The following is a 23,356-nucleotide window of genomic DNA, read 5'->3' on the forward strand; positions in this document are numbered from 1 at the left end:
AAGGTTCAGAACCACTGCTCTACTCGGTCACGAGCGCTTGTTGTTTTTTCTTCTCTCTTTTTTTCTCTTTAAGTAGAAACTGTCGTCAGCCCAGAGGTCCCAGCGCTGTTGCCTTGTAGTGTCTGGAAACGAGGTCATTTTAAGGACGTTGGGATGTGTGAGGCAGGCTGCTCATAGTGCGATGCAGTATCCTCCAGCCTTGCCAGGGAAAGAAAAAGGGATGGGCACGGCAGCGGAAAAAAAAAAACAGGTTTCAAAAATAGTTCGATTACACCCCGAGGGTCTTTTATTTTAATTGAAAATGTGGACCCATTAACCCATTAAAGACCTGAGGTCGATTCTACTAGTGCCTTCGAAATCAGTACGGTACTTCACATCACTTTCAAGATTTTTCAAAAATGTTCAAAAATATCAGATGTACAAGCTCGCAGCACGGCACGAAGTGACGTGCTGCGAGCTTGTAGATCTGATATTTTTAAATAGCCAATGCAAAAACAAATCTAAAATGACACAGATGCTTTGCCGGTTTTAATTGGGTTAATGGGTTAAGTGAAAGCTACTTTTAACCCATATGAAGTACATGATAGTAGCATGATTAATACGCATGTTTATTTCTTTGTTTATTGAGGGTCATTTATTTCCTGAAGTGGGGAATAAAAGTGGGTTGTGTAAAAGAAGAGAGAGGCAGTCTGTCTGTGTCTGAAATCAAAAACAGAGGAACAAACCCAAGCACATCTCCCTCTGTGTCTGTCTGTCTGTCTCTCTCTCTGCAGTGCCCAATGGTGCTGGCTGGGTGGGGTGCCAGGGCTAGCATGGGCACCGTGGAGGGGGGTGCGGGCAGCAGCAACACGCATGCATGTTGTTGTTTTGGATGATCCCCCCCACTGAGCAATCGCGTGCTCGCAGTGAGGAGAGGGAGGGGCTGCTTCTAAAAGGGGCTGGGGGGCAGAACTCGACAACTAGGGAACCCGCGCAGCTCTCCCATTGGCTAATCTGCTTTAACCAACCGCACGCTGTATCCATGGAGTCGGAAAAGATTTTTTGGAGCCATTGAAAACAATTCCGACAGCCAATCGGGGCCCGGCATCGGGGAAGAAGAGGAGAGTACAGTAGTAGTAGGGACTTGAAAGCACATGAATATATTAATACTGATGAGGTAATGCGCCAAAACCGGCGGATTAGGAGGAGGAGAGCAAAGGCAATCGGAGACCATGAGGGAATATTTAATTTCACCACTGAAGTACTACTACTATTCACTGATCACTGGAGCCAGTTTCCATATAAGTAAACTAATCTGGCTGTATCAATCAGATTTTTTTATGAAATGAATCAAAAGAAGATCAAACGTAAACCCTGCCTAAAATATCAACAAAATTAAGTATGTTTCAAATAAATTAAATAAATGCTTATGATGAATTTTGGGTCGTCAGCTCCATTTTTGCAACTGGATGAATGCATTAATTTAGCATGCATAAACACACACACACACACACACACACACACACACACACACACATATGTACATACATTCTTTTTTAAAGCAATAGCATAATAATTAAATTTAATAATTTAAATAAATGCTGACAGATAACAACACTGACATCCTCCACAGACGTCTAGAGCATTGGTTCTCAAAGTGGGGTCCGGGGACCCCCAGGGGTCCTTGTAGGGGTTCCAGGGGGTCCCCAGCAAAAGTAGTTAACATAGCATCACAATCATTTTAACCACTTTATATACCATTTACAGTATATGTTGGCTATTCAAAAATAGCAGACCTACAAGCTGGCAGTGTGGCACGAATCTTGAAAGTTTGAACATTTTTTAATTATGTTCAAATCGTCTCTACTGGGGGGTCCCTGGCAAAGATATTTTCAGAAGGGGGTCCTTGACATGAAAAAGTTGGGTGAACCAGATGTACAGCTGAGACAGTGAGGACGAGAGCCACGCCCGCCCATGCAGTGGCATGACCCCTGGATGGCACTGCCCTCTGGTGTCACACACGGAACACTCCCCAACCGCCCCCCTCACCCCTCACCCCCGTGGGGCGCCTTTAGAAGCTTCACTGACTTTAAATGATACAAAACCATTTTAAATAAATGTAATAAAAAATGTAATAAAAAAGAAAACGAGTGCAAGGCAGAATCTGAGCATTGCGGCATCATTCTATAAAAACAGCTTGGGGTGATGTCTGGCTAATGGAGACAGAGCGAGAGAGAGAGAGAGACAGTGTGAGAGACAGAGAGAGAGAGGAAGGATAATGCTGACATTCCACTACTGAGCTGCAGCGTGAGGTTCCACGTGTCCTTGCAGTCTTACTACGAAGAGGGAAAACAAGGCCCCTCCCTTCCTCCTCCTCCTGGCAGACGAGACGCCGACCCGGCATGCGTTGTCACGTGGGCACTGCTGTGGAGAGGCTGAGGCTGGCGCGTTTTGCCTGAGGGCGTGGAGGAGAGGGGAGGGGGGGTGGGGCACAGAAATGTCCGCGGATGTGTGTGTGTGTCTGAGATTTCTTTTTGCAGGATCTCTGGAAAAAAAGCGGCAGGCTCAGGCTCACACTGAGCAATATTTCATATTTAATACATATTAATAAATTGAATTCCTGAAAGCAGTGCTGCGTAAGTGAGTGTGTGTACGTGCGCACTGGGCTTGCGTGCGCCGTGCGCTGAGGTGGCAGATAGATAGTGAAGCAAGCGTCAGACTGCGGCAGGCACAGCTTCACAGCCTGCTTAAAACTTGACCTAGATTCCCCGGGTGACATGCCACATCGCATTAGCCCCACTCGGCCAGCTCCCTGGACCCCACTGGAGCCCGCTGACACTGGCCCGAGTCGACAGGCAGACATTTTTGGGGGGGGTGTTCCCCAAATGGCATGCGCTGCCCCCCCCACCCCCCCACCCCCCTTCCAACCTCTCCACCTTACCCCATTTCCTAGCTTTCCAATCCCTGCACAGCTGATTGAATTGGCTTGGGGTGTAGGTAGGGTGGGGGTTGGGGTGGCTGACTGACTGACTGACGGGAGTGGGAGGGGCTGTGTGTGTGTGTGTTTGTTTGTTTGTTTGTTGGTTGGTGAGGTGAACTTGATTACCCGCTGTGGCCACGCCTCTGTGGAGCAGCGCCACGTAGTAAACATCCCCAACTAATGCCTCCCTCACCCAGATTCCTGCAAATCAAAACAAACCCCTCTAGTCTCCACTGCCCGCACAGGGAAGAAGGGAGTGAGAGAATCATAACAACTGACAGTAATGCTAAAGCTGTGAGACTATCAGCTGTCTTGCTCTAGTCATGTGTCACTGCAGGGGTTACCACAACATCTGTAAATACTGGCAGGATGTCATGCCACTATTTAAAAATGTTGACTTGTACGCGGCGAGAGAGACGTCAACACCAAAATCGTTTCAGTCACGAGGAATCAAAATGATGGAGATGAAACCAAACATTTTCAGTCCACTTAGGAGAAAAGCGTACAGCTAGATAAGAGACTGAGCCTCATCCTCAGTTAAGCTCCCCTCCCTACCGGCCTCCAGGCTGTACCTGATGAAAGCCAGAAACCATGGCAACAGGCACATACACAAGAGTCGGCTAAAACGCAGGCTCCATTGAAAACATCAGCGGCGCTGCGAGGGAGAGACAGACAGTCTCCACTTTCCATCCGTCGCATCAATGACGGCCCATCATCAGAACCCGCCGACCGACGGATACTGATGGCTCGGATATCGAATTCAGCATCGCTGAACTAGGTCAATAACATGCTGCCATTAGGCTACTGGCCATTTTAGATCAACAACACCCAGGACAATTTAATCAAATCAAGCCAAGGGGGCTACTCAGCATGTGAATGAGACAATATAAATATATACTATAGTGTATGTTTATATGTATAAGCAGAGGCAAATTGGGATCTACATTTTCTCCTACTAAATAATTCATTATCTTATAAAAACATGAAGATAAATACTTGATTTAATTAATCGCAAATTTTCACCCCCAATATCAGCTTTCATTATATGCGTGCATACACACATACAGTATATATAGAGATATAGATCTATATCTATATCGAGACACACACACACACACACACACACACACACACACACACACACACACACACACACACACAGTCTTTACATCCATCACAATTCACATCACAAGTGCAGTATTCAGCAAAAACAGCTGCAATCTAATTTATTTGTCAATATCATGCATCCCTGCTCTGCCCTTGAGAATCTACTGACTCTTGACTTTGGGGGTGTCGGGAGGGAAGGGATGAAGGGAGAGTGGAGGGGTGCATGTTTTTGAATTACTGTCACGGGGTCTATTCTATTCGGTATGTCCCTGGGGGGGCAGCTGGATCCCCCATCCCATTCACAGACCCCTGTCCCCCCAATTCCCGACTGTAAAAACACCCCCAAACCATCATTACACGACTAGTGACCTTCTGGCTGAGCATGACTCACCGCCAGCACAGCATCCTTTAGGTCCCCACACTACATCACCAATACATGGAATATAAAGCTAAATAAAATATCAATTCAATGCTGATGTTTATGTATTATCATTGTAAACATGTTGCTGCTGTTCTACATACGGCCGACCAGTTGAAGAAATCACAGATTTGAGGCTTTAACCTTTGCTTTTAGGACATTTCTGAGACTATTTGTGTTTACGGAAGATGCTTCTAAACACGTGTTCTATTGCTAGTTTGACCGCTTCAAATACCCTTTAATCTTAAAACAACGAACTGAAAATAACAGATCTACAAACTCACAACACGTCACAGGGTTGGTGAGCTTGTAGATCTGCTATTTTCGGTGCGCAACATGCTTTCATAGAGGACATGATGGCTTCTATGGAATCCAAATGACTGAAATCAGTCGTGGCGACTGAGAACTTTAATCCATGCGAATACACCACCATATCATTTTTTGTGGTAGTTATTAAGAAACGTCAAAATCTTTTCTTTTTAAGATCACACCGTTACATGGAAAATATAGTGGATTTAAAGCTGATTTTATTATTTCCCTGCTCACTCAGATGCTGTCCTTGCAGGATTTTTTGGGTGGGGCACGATGGAGTGAGTGTTTTTTTGGGGAGGAGGGGATGATGGTGGGTTTTGGTTGAAGAGTAGCAGGTGTTATGTAAACAGAAAGGGAAGAGCGCCATCTGGAGGGAGAAAGACAGAAAGTCATGCCGCTGACAGGGACCACTCCCAAACCCCCCCTCACCACCACATACCATCTTCAGCTATGAAACCAAATTCATATCACACGTGTGACATTTGCACAAAAATAATATTGACCGACTGCTGGAACCAATGGTAATCTCAGAACCATTTTCAATGCTGAATGCTAGTCCAAAGTCATGTCTACAAGTGCAAACAGATGGCTGTATTATTATAATGTTATTTCATTATTTATCCTTAATAATAACAGGGCCGCATGAACACAAATTATCATGTCGCTATTATATTGCAAAAGCCTGCATGTGGCCACACCGTTTACAATTTGTTTTTTTGGTCGAACATAAGAATAAAATGTATTGGTTAAGTATCAATGTCAATGTATACCTGCCTTTTTAAGCCAGGGGTTCTGCACAGAATTGAGGTAATCTGAAACACTAAGTGGTCCATATAGCAAAAGTATTGTGCAGCCAAAAACGTAAAAACATTTTCCTGCTTGCAATTATAATTATTGAGAGCTGGGGCCGTAGGTTAGTGGTGAGAGCCGACTCCCAAAAGCAACCAATACATCACACTTATCTCAACAGATATAAAAGTATTGCACCAAATGAAAACTGACAGAGAAAAGACTACCAATATGTCACAACAACAACAACTCTGCAGAAATTATCTCTCCAACTAATTTTGTTAACACAGCAAGGGGAACTGAGGTCAAACACTGAACTCGTAGTACCACCTAGTGTCCATTTAGCGTCATTTCAAGGGAAGGGAACAGACATTTTTGTAAATAAACTTGCCAATTCAAAATTCAATTAAATGTCCTTGAAATTAAAACATTTGAAAACCAGCGGAATTATAATTATATAGCAGACCGTGAAGCCCACATACCAGCTCTGACAGTGTGATAAACCCTGTTCTGGAAACGCTTCCTAATGTAAAACGGAACCGATTCCGTTTCCGGTCCTCAATGCTGGTTCCGGTTCCGGAATCCCAACCATAAGTCTCTGTGCACTAAAACGATAATTTAGTGTTTGATAAACATCAGGACGCCATTAAGGACGTCTGGTATGTGTGCGTACAACTCGTAAACACAACAGTGACGAGACATCTGGTGATGGGGTACTCAGGGGAAGCCAGGCAGGAAGGTGTACATCATGTCAGCCCTCCAGTGGCATCAATAATACATAGCCAAGGAAAAGGATGGGGGGTGGGGGGAGCTTTTAGCTGACATAACAAACCACTCAGCATATTGCCTCCACTCAGACGTATCATCTCTCATTACCTATTTATAGGGTGTGCCAGGGTCACAGGGTGGGTGCTGCCCACACCGTACATCTGCCACATGCTGAGTCAACCGGAAAGTAGTGGTAGTGGTAGTAAAAGTTGTCAAGTGTTAGTGTTGAATGGTCACCAAGTATCTTAGTACAGTGGTTTGTGTCAAGGACGCCCCAAATTAATATATATGGCCGCGGAACCCCATCTGAAAATGTTTTGTGCCAGGCAGGGAACTCCAGAAGCAAAGATTAAGATTTGAGTTAAAATGTTCGCTAAAAAAAAACATATGTATATATATAAAAATGTCAAGATTAAAAAAAAATAGCAGATCTACAAGATCATAGAGCGTGCCCCGCTATGAGCTTGTATATCTGCTATTTTTGAATAGCCAAAGTAAAATATGGTTAGAGTGGATAAAAGGATTGTGACGCTATATTAACATATTTTGCAGGAGACCCACAGGTAACTTTTTTAATTTCAAGAACCCCCATAACTCTCCAGGCTAATAACTCCATTTGGTACCATTTGCACAGACACTCTCAGAGTTACAGACCTGTAAGGGTCCATTTGGAACCCCTTATAGCGGTGGTTTTCAACCTTTTTCATGCCAGGGACCCCTAAATTGATATACATTTGGCCGCGGACCACAATCTGAAAATGTTTTGTGCCAGGGACCCCCAGAAGCAAAGATTTGAGTTAATGTTCTCTTTGAAAAATTAATATATATATAAAGATTTGCACACATTTTAAAGATTAAAAAAAAAAAAAAAAAAAAAGCGGCACTCGGTGCCACGCTATGAGCTTGTATATCTGCTATTTTTGAATAGCCAAAGCTAAGTGGTTAAAATGACTGAGGCTTTGTTAACTAATTTAGCTGGGGACCCCCTGGTAGCCCCGCCCCCAAGGACCACTGCCTTATAGAAATCGTTAAAGGGAACCGCTAAGGAATCGGATCGTTAAGAGGGAATCGTTTAAGGAACCGGAATCGTCAAAAATCCTAAAGGATCCCCAACCCTACATATAAATGGTTTCTAAATTCACCAAGCCGCCACAAAAAAAAAAGAATTACAGAGTAAAAAGGTACAAAAGAAACACTCAACATCCTCCTCACACAGTCAGCAAAATATGACCCTCCATTCATCAAGTGACAGTGCAATATACATTGAGGTTGTATGGCCAGGTGAGGGCAGCATCGACTCACCCTTCACCACGCTGACAGGAGAGAGGCTGCCTTGCTCAACCTCCTCCCGGCTTTTTACAGACCTTCACACAACTAAAACCCAGCCTCTCGTATAACTCCACAGCGTTCTCCTTTTTAATAATACAATGCTCACACTGTCTTGGGCAAGAGGCTTGCTTGGGTGTTGCTGGAAGCTAAAGCATGCTAAAAAGAGTCTGGCATGCAGGCTAAGCTGTTTGGATTTGAGTCATTAACAGGACGCTATACGGCGGGTTGGCATTAGCCCGTTAGCACGCCACCACCACACCACAGATATATCCTACTACGGAGAGACTTAGCGATTCTATATGTGAAACTTGACTTGAGGCTTATTATGGGTCAGGAGAGCGACGGGCAAACGCTGCGAATTCCAACAGCACGGCTTAGGCCTGGGGATTGATGGCTGCGTTACCATGGTAACAATCTCCAAGGAGACTGAGGAAAATACACAAACAGGGATGGGCAGATATGTCAGCAGAGGACGGATGATGTGTTTTCATATGTCTATAGATGCAGACAGTCTTGTACTAATACAATTATAGTTGCTTTTTTTCACATACAGTAGTGAGGGGTGGTCAAATACATTTGCCTGCTGTGACAAAGGCATTCTTTTTGTTGAAGCATTTTTCTTGTTCCATGTTTTTCTATGGTCCAGGGCTCTAGGCCTACTAGTCCAGGGCCGACACCTCAACAATCCAGGAGAGCCTAATTCCCTTACAACAGTAAACCAGAGTAAAACCCCATTCTGGATAAATCTAGCCTGTACAGGCCGGCCACCCCCACCCACACACACACACACAAAATGAGGAACACTTCAGTCGTGAGAAAAACAAACCAAATCAGCCTACCAACTATGTGAACGATTAATGTAGTCTCAATAAAGGAGATAGATTGCTCAGAGTAAAACTGTGACTCAAAATGAAAAATACAGTATATTCAAAACCAGTGTTGCCAGATTTTGCGAGAGAAATAAGCAACCAGGTCTATGAAAACAAGCCCAAAAGAAGCGACTGTAGGCTGCTACATGAGCACTTTAAACCTAAATTCATATTTTGGCTATTAGAAAAAAGCCGATCTACAAACGGGTCACAATGCGATGCCGTGTGAGCTTGTAGATCTGCTTTTCTTTTGCTCCCTGGCACAAAACATTTTCAGATGGGGGTTAGGACAAATACATAATTCATTTGGGGGAGTCCATGACATGAACTATTTGATAACCACTGGTTTAAATAACAATTAAACTACTCCACTTTAGAAACGAGCCCAAAAAAACACAACCCGCAACTACCAATATTTACAAGCAACTTTACAGAAAAAACAACCCCAAAGTCACTTAGAATAAGCGGACATGGCAACACTGATCAAAACTAATAAAAGCCTGTGTGTTTGCTTTTGTATTCTTGTAAGTTGTGACGTTCCAACCCCCCTGGTGTTGTGAGTTGTGACGTTCCAACCCCCCTGGTGTTGAGACATCGGGCGGTGACCCGGCGCCCGCTCAGCTCATTACATAAACACACTGGCCTTGGGGAACAGGAAGTGGGAGCACCTACATTAGTCAACTGCTTTTTATGGCCCACAATGCACTTCATTTCCTGAGCCGGCCGGCATTACACATGCTGCACACCCACATCAGCAGTGTTGCCATGTCTGCTTATTATAAGCGACTTTCGGCTTGTTTTTCTGTAAAGTTGCTTGTAAATTATTGATAGTTTCGGGTTGCAGGGTTTTTGGGCTTGTCTGTAAAATGTAGTTGCTTATTTGGGCCGTTTCCTGATGCTGTTTAAACCCAGTGGCTCTCACATTTTCATGTCAAATTATTGTATTTGTCCACCGACCCCTCCATCTAAAAATATTTTGTGCCAGGGACCCCCATACCAGATTTTTGTTCCGTTGTTAAAATGTTTAGAAAAATATTCAAAATTCACTTTTTTTCTCCAAGATTTGTTTGAAAATAGCAGATCAACAAGCTTGAAGATTGGCTATTTTGAAATAGCCAATACACATAGGTTTAAAGTGCTCATGTGTCCTATAATAGTCGCTTCTTTTGGGCTTGTTTTCATAGACCCGGTTGCTTATTTCTCTCGCAAAATCTGGCAACAGTGCAGCACAGCATGAGCAAGACAATAATAGTCTCAAAGGTGCACCGCACACAGACACGATTCCAAACTGAAACCATAATTGTAGACCTGCGTCAGTTTGTACCATGGCAACCGCATTGAAATTCAACAGTTGGATGGTTCTAACACCAAGTCATTTAGTGAATACATTTGTAAATGTAACACTCCATTGAATAAATACAACATGTTTTTTTGGCTAATATGCCAACAAGTCTCAACAACTGTAGTCTTCACGATCACTGCAGGTTGTTTTTTCTTTTAGTCAGACCAAGGTCATTCAGAGAATAAAGGAAAGAAAGAGCTCCACACAAAAAGCTTAATGCTCCGTATCTTTGTTACTGTGCAAAGCAGCAAACACGTTTTTCAACCACTGGTCTTACATCATGATAAATAAACAAAAGTACAAATATTTCTGCTCCCAAATGCAATTTACTTAGTAACGTTTCGAAACGTTGCTAAGTAAATTGCATTTGGGAGCAGAAATACTGGTGTGCAGATCTTTATTCTTATACAGCGTTTAACTTTTTTTGATCCAGCACCCAGCCTAGTAGGTCTGCGTGTCTAGTCTTTTAGCCGTTTCTCAAATAAACAAAAAACAACATTTCTTACAAGCAGCGGAGCTGTGCGCCGGTCAGTCAGGAGCAGGGAGACCCGGCCTGGCAGGTGACCCCCGGGCACAATCCTCCAGTGAAGGTCAGCCTGCGAATGAAAACACACATCCACATTAAATCACTGCACGCATGACGGACTCTGTCTTTTCCCGGTGTTTCGCCCAGGTCGACGTGGTTTTGAGGTTAGGTTTAGACATAGTTTCTGTGAGGTTAGGGTTAAGCATAGTGTTTGTGAGGTTAGGGTTAGGGTTAAGGTTAGGTTTAGGCGTAGTTTTTGTGAAGTAAAAAGGTTAGGATGTATGCGACATACCAAAGGAAGAGGGAGTCCCGATGCCTGGAGAGGGCTTAGTTAAGACTTGCTGTAACCTTGCTTGACACAAATCCAACCCCAACAACCCGTATTATCTCTAGAGACTCCTACGATTTCAAGAAATGAGGGGGGAAAAACACTACCACTACCACTACTACTACTACTACTAGGTAGGCTTAGTTCAGTCATCAGGATTTCCTTTCTCAGTTATTTTTACATTTTCATAGTCACTACTGACCTGCTGACAGTGAATTATCTCTCATATACCACATCTACAGTAAATAGTAAAGTCCAAGGTTCAATGGTGTTTTATTGTCTCTGCTAGTACATATTATAAATAATAGTGCATAACAGCATTACAGGCAGTAAAACTCAAAATTATAAAATGTTAGATTAAAGAAAATACTTTAATTCTTTCAATCATTGACAGGTGATTGAGGTGTCGCCAATGAGGTGTCGCCAATTACAAACCAGTAACCACTGATGTTTTTTGGCTGGGAATAAATTCTACAAGTCACAATGTTGACTGCCGGAAAATCAGAATGGCATATTTACCCTATGTGGTTTGTTATTTTTGTTGGTGCCATCATGTTATAAATATAAAAATTAAGCACAAGCCGCATAACAATCTGAAGCCTGAACCTTTTGGGTCTGATACCATAACACAACCACCATCAATTGGGAGCACAAAATGAACAGTATGTCCGATGTATAGACTAACCTACTGTAGGCCTAATAGCCTAATAGCTGATAGGAATGATTTATTTGGAATTCCTGTTACTTGTCAGTCTTCAGCCTGTAATTCACAGCCACAATTCCAACGTTTATTAGTTCTGAGATTTTATTTAGAAGATCTTGTGTGTTCTCACCAACATTGTGTACAGTAAAAATGACAAATCCTACAGTGATTTATCTATTGTACTTGGGCTATATTGGCGAGATGTCATGCTGAACTCATTGGTCGTTCATCATCAGCAGAACAAATGCTGTTGCATGTGTCTGAAAGGCCAGTAATATAATATAATATATCATCTCTGTCGGGTGGAAACCTCATATGTCCAAAATCGTTACTTTTCAGGATTCAAATTCAAAAGCATCAAAAGTAGCAGATGGACAAGCTCAAAATGTGTGGCTTTGCGCCGCTTTTCAAAAATGGAGATAAGAGGTTTCTGACTGACGGCAACGATATAATATAAGCCAGTTAATCAATAGACGAATATAAACCAGGCCATCGAACGGTCTTCAAACATCTTCTTTCATTACCCGTCACCATGTAGTTCTATTTTTTCTCCATAAAAATTATAAAAAATTATAGGATCATAAAGGAAAATCGAGATTATACATTTTAATATAAATTAAAATAAATAACAGTGTAACAGGAGCAGACAGGCTACAGGGCATGATGCCATGCTGGGAAAGAAAAGCAAGAACATGGTTAGCTAAGTGCTTCCCATCATTACAGAGACCTGGGTTTGTTGCAGGACTTTTGATAGTGGAACAAACACACACACACACACACACACATATAAAAACACGCCACTTCCTATTGTGCAACACTTCCTCTGATTCAGCGTGAACTTCGGCTTTTCTGCGGACTTTCCTGCTTCCTTGTGCAGAATGTGCACATGGTTACGACATTGCCTGTTTTGATCGTTCAACTTTCTCCAACAAAAGATTCAGTATAAGCATTCAGCAAACATCTAAGCATGATTTGAATTGAAAGAGGAAAATGAAAACCACTGTTTATGTGATATTGAATTGTTCTTCAATATTGACAATCAAAAGAAAAAAATATAAAATGAAATTCAGGGACCTGAAATTAGCTTTAAATCAAGACGGGCAGAACACAAATCAAACCCTGTGTGTGTGCAAGGTCCGACATATATACTGGCTTCAGGAAGTTGTGTGGCACTTTATTTCAGTGCAGGCTCAACAGAGTGAGACCATTAACACTAAGGAGGTACTTCTCAATTTGCCAGCCTGCATACAAATGTACCGCTATAATGGGCTGGCGGTGCTTAATGCCTGAATGTGATCGGACTTCGAACCCTGAATTGCTTTGAACCCACAGCCGGATCAGTGAACAGATCGGCTAAGGAGAAAAACTCCCAACAATACATGACCGGGAGAAAGATTGCTTAAGTATCAAGAGACTTTCTTTTGTAACCACTCACCACTCATTCTCCAACACGTATTTTCCACCACTCATTCTCATAGGGTCATATATGTCCAACTCCATGAAAGGGGACTGTACCTTTGCATCTAATCAAATAGAGCAGACATATCACAGGGGATATTCTGAGTGACATCTGTGGCAGAGCATCATGAAGACTGACTACAACTGTCGGGCAAAATGCAACATTAAGAGTGCTGTATGCTTATAGATCTATTTATCCACACATATACACATACATTAGAATAGATACAGAGACAGATATACAAAATTGCTACTGTATTGGTCACATTGTGCCCCTTCCCTTACAACTTATCTGTGAGAACTACAACAGCGACAAGACATCAAGACAAATCAGAGAATTTCACAACGGATAAATCAAGTTGAGAAAAGAGATGAGTCGATTGCGGAGACAAGCACTGTGAATGAGAGGGGGTGCTGTGTGTGTGCGTGTGTAGTAGATTTGTGAGTATTAAACACATGGGCTATCAAAGTGCACAAATAAGAAAGTGTTTAATAAAGAAATGAGGAAGCGCTGCGTGGGTCCGTAATTATCAGAAACTAAAAACAGGTGCTCTATGGAGAGGGTTCAATTGTAGGTCAAGTTCAACACATTTAAGTTCCTTCCTTCCCTTGTAGTAGGCTGACATCCAAGTGTGAAAAACAGGTGAACTTTAAGGGCAAGACCACTTTGGTAGAGGTTTGGGTTGTGTAGTACTAGTTACCTTGCCATGATGTAACTCCAAAGGTGGGCAAGAAATCTAAAATAATTTCTCCATTGACTAGAATTTACAATTTGAAGATCCGGATCAAGTCTGGGTTTTCTTCCTAATAAAAATAGCTAAAAGGAAGTTGACATTTGTATTTAAAAAAAAACAGTACTGGGTTTGGTGATGTTCTATCTATATTGTCAGAATCAGCTTTGTTTGAGTTAGTTTACAGGCTAAAAGTACACTGTACAATGTAAGTCAATGAGGAGCATTACAGTACACACACACACACACACAATATATATACGGTATATATAGAGAGAGAGGGAGAGAGACAAATTATACCTATACATCTTTTTTGTCTTTTCCCATGTTATTCTCTTGTCTCTTTCTTTTCTCTTACTGCAGACTGCGCCCGGGGCCTATGTGATAACTGGATAGGGGGCGCACTATAAATCCTGAGCCTATGAACCTATACATACACACAAACATTGATGAATTTATGTAGTTAATTAATAGACAGTGGGTGGCCCACAGACTTCAATGGTTTTCTTTGATACTTACAAGTGGGAAAGAGAAGGATGCAGAAGGTTTTGATGTTAAGCCAGGCATGGCCAACATATGAGACCTAATGCGATTCTCCACAACATGGGTCTTCAACAGCGGGTCCGAGACCCCTAGGGGGTCCTCAGAGTTACTACAGGGGGGCCTGCCAAGTCTTATTGTAATAGGAACTTTTTTTGGTTTACATTAACCACTGGAACACTAGCATCCCTACTCTGAGAACATTAGCCGAAAATAGCAGATCTACTAGCTCACAACGCCTCACGCTGCGAGCCGTTGTGAGCTTGTAGATCTGCTATTTTCGGCGAAGAGGTTTGGTGTAGAGGGAAAAGACGTACAGAGCCATGGTGAAGTTTACAATGTCTTGAGGGTAGGGTACGTGGTGAAATAAATAAAGTCTATGAAGCCATCTATGAAATCTATAAAAAGGTTTAATCTGCAACATAACTGTATACAATGTAGAGGGGGTCCATCCAGGCTTCATCTCTCTCTCAGCTAAGGTGTCCTTGGCCTGAAAAACTTTGAAGAACCCTGATTCAACCCTATCATTTCTGGCCTGGGCACTAATGAGGTCGGACAAGACTCAGTGGTCATGATGACCTAATGTTATTGTGCCAGGAAATATCCTGGTTCTAATTCTAATAGAAATAATGGAAACATTAGCACAAAGATGTTGGACAGGCTCTGTTATTATGGAAGTGCTTTTTCCTACTTCTGTATGGCTTCATTCCAGGTTATCTTTAAAAGGAGGGTATAGGTAAATGTGTCGGACTTCAAACACCATTGTCTCCTAGGTAGAGATATACCAATGCCATTTTTTCCTTTCCGATACCGATAACTTGCATATCGGTCGATACTGAATACCAATCCGATACCAGTGCGTAATTTAAATAAATCTAGGACAGTGGTTCTAAAAGTTGGGTCCAGGGACTCTCTGGGTTCCTTGAGGTTCCAAATAGACCCTTACAGTTCTGTAACTCAGGAGTGTACAAATGGAACCAAATGGACCACCCTTACGGGTCCATTTGGTTCCATTTGTACACTGTCAGAGTTATGGGGGTCCTTAAAATAAAAAACATATATATAAAACAGTAGAGCAACTGAAGCATTCAAAATAATTGATTACTGTAAATGATATATCATGTGATAAATGATGTGGTATGGGAATGGCATAGACTGGCATACTTACCGATACCAACATTTTAGGCAGTATCGAACATCAATTTGTAATGTACGATGGTCAGGCAAAATACTGTCTCATACTCCACTAAACAACTAAACATCTTTCTCTATTGGTTACATAGCAGAAAGTGTACAAGACAAACAATGGCACAAGAACCACTCATGTCATGTCCTTCAGCTGATTATTGTGCTGAGAGAGGTATTCAGGTATTGTCATTCATAAATGACAATGAATGATACCTGAGCAATTATGTGGTATTGCTCAGGTATTAAAGGGATAGTTCACCCAAAAAAAGACTTATTTTCTATCAATTACACACCCCATGAAGCCTTGAATTTATTGAGATTTTTTTTTTTGTCGTATTCCTAACCCAATAATTTGATGACCGGGTCGTCAGTCAGTAGGAGACTCAGTAGGGGACTCAATTGAGACTACGCCGGTCATCAAATTATGGCCTCAGGAATGCAACAAAAAAAAACAATCTCCATGAATTCAAGGCTTCATGGGGCGTGTAATTTTTTGGGTGAACTGCGCCTTTAAAAATATGTTCTGTTAGATAAAAACACCCCATTAACGACTGCAGCTCAGAACCCCCAACCGGGCCCCCTGTGGTGTCCACTACCTTTGATATTATGAAATCCTATAACATGGCGTCGTAAATGAAGAACTGAAGAAAACATAGGCTAACATAGGCTCAGTGATTCTCAAACTTTTCTTTCAAGAACCCCCCATAACTCTGAGTGTACAAAAAAAACTACTAATGTATTTGTACACACTCAGCGTTACAGACCTGTAAGGGTCCATTTGGAGGCCCCTCAAGGAACTACGAAGGTCCCTGGACCAAAATAACTGATGGATACCTGGATTAAAGCAAAATAAAATCTCATGACTGAAACATTTTCAGTCCTAACATGCGATTTGTGAAACATTATTAAAGGAGCCCCCCCCCACACACTAGCGCTGTTTCCTAAACAATTAATGTACAATTATGATGTAATATTGTTCCTGCTGTTCTACATACTGCCAACCAGGCTTTAACGTTTGCTTTTATCCGAGACCATTAGGGTTTTATTGGCAGATGCTTCTGAACATAATCACTTTAAATGCACTAATCTTAAAATATTAACCGAAAATAGCCTATCTACAAGCTCTCAATGCGTGACGAATTGAGAGCTTGTAGATAGGCTATTTTCATGCTGGCTTGATGATGGAATCCAAATGACTGAAATCAGTTGTGGTGACTGAGAACTTGACTCAAAACAGACATTTTCTTTGCTAGTACCTGCGGCCTCTGCTAATAAATTGTTTTTGTGTGATACACGACAACAAGCAGTTTTATCCCGTGTGAACTGGTCCGTAACAAAACCACGCCAATAATAACCCAGGAGGCTTCATACACACAGTACGACACCCTTATTGATTCAGAGGAGGGACACCAACCACATCACAGCCAGTATGCCATTACATTACAGTGCAGAAATGGCTTTGGATGAGGAAAGATAAAACATACCACTACCGCCTATCAACAATCTGTAAGATCAATCGGCCAACATGAAACAAGTGCAAAAAACAATTTGTTTTTAATTTACTCAACCGCATGGAGAGGTCAATAAGTGGGGAACATGTGTATGCCTGCTGGAGCCTGTGTGTTCTGGAAACTGCAAAACATATGTTCAGTATGCAACAGACCAATGAGGTAATCAATATAATCTATGTGTGGGGAGTCTGGGGACCTTCTTCAGTCAGTGTCAAGCACCCCATGTTGTCAACCACATGGATAACAAACACATATTGATGCAGAACTTTACTTCAATGCCTTTCCCCATACCAAAACCATAATTGCAAAGTAAAACTATTTGGTTTTCTTTCTTTAATAACTTAAGAGGTTCGGCATCTAGAGTTCGGGCCGCCCTCATACCTATGAGCTCGGGCCATAGAGCTCCATATATTGAGCTAACTGATTTGGTTGCGCCTGATAACGACATATTGAGGTTAGACAACACACTCCATATTTGGGCGTAGCTGCAATGGTAGGGGACTTATATTATAAGGAGTTACAAATCAGACAGCTCCATGTATGGAGCTCAGTAACATAGATGGCCATAACCATATATGGCTTATATGGTTATGGCCGAGTCATAGTGACATGAGTGTGACGACGAGGTCCGTCCGTCCACCGGCCGGTCGGTCGGTCGGTCCTCCCATAAGACCATTTTAATATAGGATAACAATAATAATAATTATAATAAATAGAAAAGTGTACACCTCAGAGTTCCAGTTCAGTCAAATAAAGTCTTCTATGTAAATCTTCCCCTCAGGACAGCTTTAACATAAGGCTAGATGGCGTGGGTAGTAAGGACAGCAGAGTCGTGTGAAAGCTGAATTTCTAGCCTGCTGACTCGCCATCTGTAGCAGAATCCCTGCACGTATGGTGTCCACTAACTAACACGTAGGCGGTCGACATAATGCCTGCATTAGTGCATTACAGTCCCATGATATAATTAATTAATAAATAAATCATCCCCAGGATACAACTTTAAGCATTTTTTTTGCACACAGGTCATAACACAGTGGCTGATGCATTGCCAAATTCCCTGTGAGGCAACTATATTTTTAGAGAATAGGACATCCAAATGAAGGCTGGTTGCCTCCTGCCAAAGTGGGGTAGAAAGCCATAGCTAAACACTGAAGATAATGATTTCCTATCCTGTTCATGAATGCAAGTACATTTTATTAAAGCACCTTTCAAAACAAGAATTACACGTTTATAATACAGACTCTTATACTGTAGATCAGGGGTCTTCAACAGGGGGTCCTGGACCCCAAGGGGTCCTTAGAGTTACTACAGGGGGGGCCGCCAAATCTTTGTGTGATGGGATAATGTTTTTACATTAACCACTCGAATCCTTGCATTCCTAGAACTTTAGCCCAAAATAGCAGATATACAAGCTCGCAGCACGAGGAGTTGTGACTCATGAGCTTGTAGATCTACTATTTTCGCCAAAGAGTGTAGAAGGAAAAAAGAGCAGACTAAGTGCAGAGTGAAAGGTCAAGTTTACAAGTATTGACGGTTTCAGTGGTTAAATGTCTGAAAATACACATTAACATGATTCCAACGAATATGAAATATTTGGAAAAAGTTCCATCTGCAACATAATTTCATACAATATGTAGATATGCTTTATCTCTCTCTCTCAGCTAAGGGGTCCTTGGCCTGAATAACGTTGAAGACCCCTGCTGTAGATTTAGACTTATGCTTGTGTGCATCTGTGCAAAAATGCAAATGTTACAGCTTAATTTTTCAGAAAAAGCCACGCTATTTATAACCTTGTGTTCCTACGCAAAGTCTTTTGCACATACAGTACACAACAACACATACAGAAATGTGTCATGCTGTTTGAAGGCAGACCCACAGGGAAAAAAATGTTTGATATTTTTGTTCCCTCTTCTTCTCATGGCTAATAGGCTGCATCACAACTTAAGGGAAGTGAGAAAGTTGAGAGGGGGATGCTCAATGTTATCAGTCTAGCCACGTGCACGTTGTGCACATTCTAAGGCAGGCAGGCACACACACCCCCCCCCCCCCACACACACACACACACACACACACACACACACACACACACACACATCAAAACACCCCCATCAAAAGCAACACAGCTTAAGAGCCTCACTCCTTTGCTCATTTTATAGTAGGCTGCTACAGCACTATTTCACAAACAGTGGGTCAGGTCTTGTTTGGGTTGCGGACACATTTTTATGGGTCAGGAGTTAATATCCCTTTGTTTTTTGTTTCCTACTGTACATTTTGATTTGAATTATGATTTCAAAACATTCATGAATTAAAAACAAATTCAATGATTTTTCAAAAGAATTATGAATAAAGAAAAAAAAATCTAATAAATTCCATAAATTAGAAAACAAATGTTTAAGAAGTAGTGAAAATAGAAGATCTACAAGCTCACAACGTGTGAGCTTGTAGATCTGCTATTTTCACTAGCTTGGGTCCTGGGGAGACCCAAGCTAGCCAAATTTCTCTTTTGGGTCTCGAGCTAAAAAGGTTTGGGAACCAGTGGGCTATAGCCTTCAGCCTGGGTTAAAAGTAAAACAACAAATCCTTCCCTAATAAGTCTCTTTGCATTCTGCACAGCAGAGTGTCAAACTCTCAGTCTACTCTGCACAGGAAAGTGGCAAACTCCCACTATCATTTTTTTTTTTAATGCCAAAAAAAGCAGGCTTATCCATCTCACCCTTCAAGATAAACAAAGAGAGCTAATTAAAATCCCATAATACACAAGAAAACAAATTAGCCAAGCTATTAAGAAAGAAGAAGGAACCCATGGCCTTGCAAATTGAAATGTAGAAATGAGATGATGCATGTCATTACGATGATACCGAGTGTAGTAAGAATCAGTCCTAGTTTGGAGTGGAACCAGAAAACTTTCTGACTGGGTGAATCAAGTGTGTCGTTTCAACACGGCAGCAGCTTGAGGACAAGCACAGACATGCAATGGAGAATGAGTAGAGAGAGAGAGCATGCTGTAACCAGGAGCACTGGAACATTTCTTTATACAAAATGACTCAAGTCCCCAACAACACGCTCCTACTACTGTATTCCTTGACTGATGTAAGCATGGATTAAAGCAATCTCACAACTGCAAAAGTTGTTTCTTAATGTGCGATTTGTGAAACAGTGATTTTGAAACAGTGGGAAGCAGTGGGAAAGGAGCCCTTGGTCCCCACTCTAGCGCTGTTTCCTAAACAATTAACACAATATGTGAAATGATGATGATGTTTTAGTAATATTGTTCCTGCTGTTCTACATACTGCCGACCAGGTGAAGAAATCACTGATTGAGGCTTTAACCGTTGCTTTTATGAAATATCCCAGACCATTAGGATTTTACGGAAGATGCTTCTGCACATATTGCTACTTTGACCACTTCAAATGCTCTAATCTTAAAATAATAACCCATAGAAGACATGCTGGCTTCTATGGAATCCAAATGACTGAAATCAGTCGTGGCGAATGAGAACTTTAAAATATGAACAAGGTTCTGGATATCTAACAAACTAAACAAGGAATATAAAACACAAAGAAGACCCCATAACAGATTTTTAAAAATAAATAAGGCCCAGACCATTTAATTGTGGGTAATTTGGGTTCAGCTTAGTCAGTCAAAAAAAGTGTTGCAGCAGATTTCCAAACAAGCTCATGAGAAATCTTTTAACTAGCACTCCATTTGCAACACTCCAGTGTGTTAAAAGGCTATATGGGGTCAACATTTCTCCATCCGTTCCGTAAAGCTACATCAACAGAGACTCACCGATTAAAGTTACTGACGTTTGCAGGCTTGCCACAGTCAGTGATTGATGATGACAGTGGAAGTATGTGTAAATATTACAAGAGAGAGACACACTGCCATTTCAAAGGAGACCCAGCATTGCGGCACTGCGTGACACGCCTGCATGACAGTCAATTAGCGGTCCTAATCAGATAGGCAACCTCTAGATTACATCTCTAGTGTACAAACTCATTTTGAGGGTTCTGAGATTCATCAATTTATGCATGCAAACCTTCACTGTCCTTCAGTGAGTGCATTATTTTAAGACCATTCAGCCACACGTTATCATTAGATCGATCGGTTGAATTAAACTGTAACCAATAAAATAACTGGGCTAGTAGTTAATACATTGTACAGTTATGTACAGTGGACTTCTGCCATACCAACACGCCTCCCTCCGTGCGCTTTGAAACAGGCATTAAAATGTGTTGCTATGACACAGATATACGGATGTACTTACAGAATTAAAGTTGAGCGTGAGTGAGCGCAAATCCTCGAGTCACATCGTGATGGTAATGCTGTCCAATAGCAAATCTACCGTCGTCACGTCAGTGGTAGAATAAATCCACAATCACCCCGTGTCTGTTCGCACAATAAATTAAAAGGTAAGAGAATGAGAGATAGGCTGAGACTGAGAGCCAGCTATGTTCTGTTGCGCTGCCTCTCAACACTGGGCGTGATCAAGAGAGTGTAGGCTACACTTTATTCAACCTCAGTCAAAAGCTGTATGACTATGTACTATATACAGGATAGAGGATATGACATCTTCATAAAAAACGACATTATCCAAACTGATCAAAATGTATGACAAAACTGTATAACAGCAAACCCCCTCTCTTAATAAAGAGCATATGTATCTTAATATACTGCATAGTTATACAGTACCTCATTTGTTCACTGTACAACAAAAAGGCTGAGTCAGTGGCACAATAATAGTGTGATTTATTATTCATATTATGAATAACAAATCATCATAAGGTTCATTTGCCACGGATGTAAACTCACCTTTTCCATATTTCTCAGCAAAGTAATTATCTTTCCAAAACCCAATTATACCCATACATTGGGTATAAGCGAAACTGTGTTCTGATGAGGCAATTGTCTCCATTGATCGGCTGGAGAAAACTCCAAAACATAAACAGGCTATATTTCCTACTTTCAGAAATAGTATAGCTCTGAAGCCTCAGGGAAAAGGCTTAATGCGGACAAGTTAAATAAAAAAGAATCAAGCTGTACAAATGTGTCAATCACCACTTGGCAACAAAGTGATGCTGTCATTTCTATCAGTACTGTGCTCTGTGCTCAAGGATGGACTGAGGCCATTTTCCACTGACTTGCAACAGATCTTGGCTGATTGACACTAGTCAGCTCTGCAGAACTTTCATTTCCAGTTCCTATTTTATTTCAGCATGTTTGCACCATATCACTTTGTGCCAGTCTATGAACTATTGGCTGCAAGTGCTGGTCAAAAGTCATTGATATACTGTAGTGTAGGCCAATGGTTCTAAAGCTATTCAAAATGTTTCATAGGGTTTTGATTTTTTTTTTTAAATAGCCGATCTATAAGCTCAACATGTCGTGTAGCAACGCATTAAAGTGGCTTAACTGATTTGATGCAATATTAACTAATTTAGCCGAGGACCCACTGGAACCTCATCAATGACCCCTGGGGGGCCCCAGACCCCACTTTGAGAACTAGTGATATAGGCTATACTAGCCTACCTCTGCACAGTGGTCACAGTATGTATGTATGTATGTATGTATTGGATTAAAGATATGAGCCAAAAGACATTCATTCATTGTTGTTGAGTGAAATTACTAACCAAGATTCTTTAAAAAGAACTCTTGTAACCCATGAAATTATACCACTAACCAGCCTATACTGTTTGCTTCCTGGAGATCTGACTTCCACTTTCAGCTCCCACTTAGAGAAGGCACTTGGTGTGATGGAAATTACCCCATCTTTCTAGTTGATGGTATAGCTAAAGTAAACTGTAAAGGTGAAACATAATGATCTAAAAAAAAAACATGAATAGCAGTGATGTGTCATGCATGGATTTATCATTTATGGACCGTTATTATCAGCTTGTGGAAGGACAAACTATTAGAACCAGGTCAGCCAAGCAATCAGCTGTGAAATGTGCATGATTTATATAGCCTGAAAGATCATCTACAATGAATCTACCATCCAAAGTGTAATCATAATGTACACCATATATAGCCCTATAGTTTGAGTCACAGCCTGGTGATAACCTGATATGGGTCATCATGTATAACTATAACGTACCATTTTGTGCCATCTGATTCTGAATGTGAAGTGTTGTTCTGTAAACAGAACACACAATCAAAGATCTGGCCTAACAGATCACCCTAAACGTGTTTATTTATCATTTGTCAACTTAAATGTAATTTAATGTCGACCCGACACGTTGTCTCTACTCAAAAAAAAAACAAGTGCGATTGAATGGCAACTGGTGGAAAGTGGAGGAATTGTGTCGCGAAACACGTTTGACGTGAATAAAGTACAGATATAAGAGCATCTTAGGTCTTACCTTGGCGCTGATCGTAGAGAAACGGTGGACTATGTGGTCCCAACGCCACCACGCTAGTGTACAACACTGTGCTACAGCAGCTCAGAGAAAAGACATCGGCGTCGCTGTCCCTATTTCCG

The 23,356-nt window shown here is 41.6% G+C and overlaps 1 protein-coding gene across 2 annotated transcripts in view; it reads right to left on the reverse strand.

The window, feature by feature from the left end:
• The window catches only part of fam49bb (family with sequence similarity 49 member Bb), a 61,580-nt gene extending 38,224 nt beyond the window's left edge, over positions 1–23,356 (reverse strand). Inside the window, exons 1-2 of one of the 2 annotated variants that reach the window (XM_084048834.1) lie at positions 23,238–23,356; positions 10,400–10,489 (exon numbers count right to left, since the gene is read on the reverse strand). The gene's annotated coding sequence lies outside the window, so the exon portion shown is untranslated. Of the gene's footprint in view, positions 1–10,399; positions 10,490–21,145; positions 21,303–23,237 lie in introns of those variants that run through there. The other variant, XM_084048835.1, reaches the window with a different exon arrangement.

This window comes from Gymnoscopelus microlampas (genome assembly GCF_963454915.1).
Source record: "Gymnoscopelus microlampas genome assembly, chromosome: 22".
Classification (NCBI taxonomy): Eukaryota; Metazoa; Chordata; class Actinopteri; order Myctophiformes; family Myctophidae; genus Gymnoscopelus; species Gymnoscopelus microlampas.